The sequence below is a fragment of the Barbatula barbatula genome (genome assembly GCF_947034865.1).
Source record: "Barbatula barbatula genome assembly, chromosome: 3".
Classification (NCBI taxonomy): domain Eukaryota; kingdom Metazoa; phylum Chordata; class Actinopteri; order Cypriniformes; family Nemacheilidae; genus Barbatula; species Barbatula barbatula.
In genome coordinates, this window is record NC_136764.1 from 18,346,619 (window position 1) to 18,351,310 (window position 4,692).

Consider the following 4,692-nt stretch of genomic DNA (forward strand, 5'->3'; position numbering starts at 1 on the left):
CAAAACACATTTCTAAAGCACTTATTAAGGTCTTTCTGAAGGTATGCTGTGTGCGAGAAGTGTGGTTTGATGGCCATGCAGCTCTTCAAGGACTGGAACAGCAGGTGTCTGTTGCTCCGGTGTCTCGCTGTGAGCACTAAAGGTCATTTTTGATTTAGCTGCGCACAAATATTTCATTTACTCTTCACACAGTCACACACCCAGGGGTGGTCTACAGAAATCTAAAGATAGAAACGCAGGTCAAGTGTGTGCAATTTATAGCCTAATCTTAAACCAAACCGTCCCATCTTTTACAACAGGACTCATTCATTTACATGTGTTACACACTGTACCTGTCCAATGCTCAAGATTACCATGACAAAACCAGAGCCCGAACCCCCTTTGAGAGAGATTAGAAATTTAACTCTGTGAATCCTCCAGCAGTCATTTGGCCTGGGAGAGAGGACAATGCGGGAGGTGGTGGGGCTGTAATGTGTGGCACTGTGTCCTGCTGTTCTCCTTTTCTCCATGCTGACTAATGACCTTCCCCCTCCCCCAGCCCCCGCTGCCTCCTCCTGCCCCCGCCCTGTCTGCCCTTCCCCCGTGCCCTCTCACGCTATCCCCATCCCCCGCTGAGGGGTGGAGTCCGCCAGAGAGGCGTCCATCGCAGGTCTTTAGATTAGCCACAACGCCGCTCAGGACAAAAGGGCTCCTCCCCCACACCGGCCACCTCCCACCCTCCCCGACCCGGTGGGTGATGGAGGAGGGGAAGCGTCATGAACAGGGGCAGAGAAGAGGCACCTCTTGGTTCTCCACTGATGGCAGAGTGCTTTACAGAGAGCTGATCCACTTGTCTCTGACTCAAGTGTAAGTCTGAAGGGACCGTCTCTCTCTCTCTCAGTCAAACACACACAATTACAGCTTCTCAGTTTCAGATAAACACAACTGGAAGGAAATTGTGGAATTACAAGCTGTGAATCTGAGATGAGATCAAAGTAAATGTGAAAAGGAGAACTGTAATTAAAATATGAGATCGGAAGGCTGTTGTAGAAATGTATAATGATGTGAGGTGGTAGGTAAAAGCTGGATGTCTGTTTTATTATAATATTGCTAGTTTGAAAGTAATACGAGAAGCCCTTCGCATGTTTATCCCTTTCTCATAAACTTATGTCATTCGATATCTGTAAGCATTATTATTTGTGTGCCAGGGCAAATAATACACCCCTTTCAGAAAGTGTTGATAGATTTACATCATCCTTTACAATAAGTGAAGAGTTTGGTTCCAAAATGAGATCAAAATCATGTTTTTTGATGGTGCACTCCAATTAATATCAATCAATCTGCAGTTGGTTTGTTTTGATTTAATCCATAATAATTTAAAACATAAACACAATAAAACAGAGTTATCTAATTTTAAATCAAGCTCTTCAAGTGCAGATCACAAACAACTCACAAACTTTTATGTAAACTGAAAAAAGCCTTAACCATAAAAATAAACTGATCCGTCAAATATTTTTTAAACAAACGTTTATGAGCTCAAAATCAGTAAGTAGCCTAACTCAGTAAATTCAAATGCAAGTGTGTGCTGTACATGGTAACACACATGTTTCTGTATTACAGTTTTAAAATACTTTAAGATCAAACAATATTCAGAGAAGCAACAGGAAACCGATGAGCAGCTGGTCTTCAGAATTTGGGTTGGAGGGACCTCTGCTGGAAATGCATTTTAATGATTGTGTTGAAGAAACATTCATGCTTTTCCTCAGATGTTTTTGTTTAGATTACAGACAATATTTTATTTTTCATATTATTTTGTAAATTAAATATTTATAGTTCCTATATTTTAGAAAAAATTGAATGGTATTTTATTTGCTCTTTGCTACTTTTTCAATCATCCATTTTCAAATGCACAGGGCCTATGGTAAGTCTGCATTTTTTATTACCTTTGTTTAACATTAATATTCAACCAACTATCAAAAACTTTGAATCATTTGAAAATGGTGGCACTTGTTAAGAGGTTTATGTGTGGATTGACATGTGACAAACTACATTTGTTCTTTTACTGAAAACATTCCTTCCTTCATGTGTTGTGTAAACATGACTAAAGACAACTCAAGAGTCTAGTGTGAAGAAAGAAACCACATTTTAAACATTCCAGTTAAGCAAGCAATTAGCCAAGATTATATCTATAGATAAGGACCTTATGAAACAAACAATTATAGCTTGACACAGAAAACCGTGTTTCTATCAATTTTAGAGATTTACACAAATGCCTTCTGAAAGCACCAGAAAAGGAATAGTTCACCCAAAAATGTTTCATCATTTGTGAAATGTCATAGTGGTTGTGTGTCTATATGGAAGTCAATGAAGGCCAGTGGTGTCTGGTTACCAGCATTCTTCAAAATATCTTCTTTTGTTTCTGCAGAGAGAAGAAAGTCATACGGAATTACATGAGATTCAGAAGAGGCTGTTGCCTCAAAAGTAAACACTCTTCGTAGCTTTTGGCTTGGCTAGACACTGACATACTTAATGATGAGTTCACTTAGTTTGAGCCAATTCTGCTTTACAAAAGCAACCCAGTGACCTCAACCCAAAACCCAAAATATGTCACTCCTATATTCGAAATACATATTTTACAGTCACTGTTGTGCGTTACATTTAAAAAAAAACTTGTAATCATAAACATGGTATATTTTCATAAATTACTATTTTAAGAATGACAGCCGATAAACAAAATCTATCTACCTTTAACCCATGAACTAAAATCCTTGGCGACAATTTAAAAACGAACCTGACAACCATGCATGGCCAATACAAATAGGCAATGTTTCACAGACAAGGGCTTTGCTTAAGTAGCCCTTAGTCAAATTTACATTACGCATTTGGCAGACGCTTTGGACTTACATTGCATGATACCAGGGCCGGCTCGTGGGGTTGTGGGGCCCTAGGCAAGACCATAAATATGGGCGAACTAGTGTAAAAATTTGTCATACCACTGCAGTTTGACAAGTAAATGAAACAATTTATATATTTACGTGCAAAACATGTTATAGTGCAACAACTGTATATAAACAGATTTAAATAAAGATAAGTTAAGACAAGGAGCTAATGCCAAATGTGCATGTTTATCAACTGCCCTCTATTGGCCAAACAAGGTAAGTACTGTGGTAGATATTTTCTATCTGTACAGTTATTTTTAATGTTTGTGTTTCTATATATGAATGAAAAACTTGACAGTTTCAAACACGCTGGAATTAGAATGGTTTAAAACCAATTGTAAAAAACAATCGCGCCCAACGTGGGGCTCGAACCCACGACCCTGAGATTAAGAGTCTCATGCTCTACCGACTGAGCTAGCCGGGCTTGCCTGACGTTCCTGATTCAGTTCTAGAAGCTTGTCTAACGGAATAATACATTAACGCAACATACAGTAATCCTGATCTATATAATGTGTGCATCCGGTTCCAACGGCAGAAGGCGCCAAAACCTTCCAATAGTAAATGCTTGATCTGATTCATTCACGTCCAGAATCATTTTTTTCGGTTTCATGCTAAATTCTGTCAACAGCCAAAATATTTAGTGTTTGACTTTCTTTTTTAAGTGTTTCTAGCCTATTGCATTATTGCACTGTTAAGTCTTTTTGCAGGCTTGGTACTGTTTAACCTCTGTCAACTTTGTGAACGGTTATATAACATTATCAAGGAGACCAGGGTTTCAGTCTTGTGACTAGTAAATCAGATTAGAGCCTCTTTCACCAAACTTTACCATACTGAGATTGCAGATTAATGAAACATTTACAGTCACTTTGTATTTGCTTGTGCTTTCCTTGAGGAGCAAGTATGATAACACTTACTGAATTCATTGCTCTGGATAAATCAGTTTTTCAGATTTCTTTGAAACCACAGAAAGCGTGAAACTTTCACAGACACTTCATCCAATATCCTTTAAACACTCTGAAGGTTTACGTTACGGCTGATGTATTTAGTCCCACGATGATGTTATTTGTTTGGTTTTTGTATCTCCATGAAACAATTGAGCAGTTTTGCCATAAAGAGAGAGAGCACTTATGAGTCTTAACATATCAAAGTGATATAGTATTTTTGGACACATACCATCTTAACACTTTGTTGGAGATGCAATGAAACATAAAGAATATCCATACTGGGAAATACCCTAATCGCTTCTGTTTAATGTGGCTACATTGCTGATATGGACCATACAGCTGCTCTGGGCTGTAATGTTATTTTGGACCGAGGTGCATTGACCTGTACTGCCAAACTCAATGAAGATTATTAGGACAGTTTCCTTCATTTTCTCACATCGAGCCAACTCGCTGTTTTGTGGCTACAGACCAAGGTGTCCGCAAGCGTATAAATAATAGCCAAAACAGCCTGATTTATAATGCTGCCTTTTAAATTATTGTACACATACGTATACGACCACCTTCTTCACTTTCCTTTGTAGCTGTCCTTCTGTGGCTATGTTAGGATGCAACACCTGATCCTTCTGAACAATGTCTGAGCAAGTCAACCAACTCTGTCTCAAGAAAAAGAAATAAGGCTAAATTGAAATGAACTGCTCTGGGTTTCAAGGCCTCCTCTGCACTGGTCACCCTCATGTTACTTCTGGACGTATCCCCAGTCTAGAGTAAATGACATAGCGCTGTTTTCTCATTCACAGACTTACATTTCCAGCCAATGCAAGATCACATGA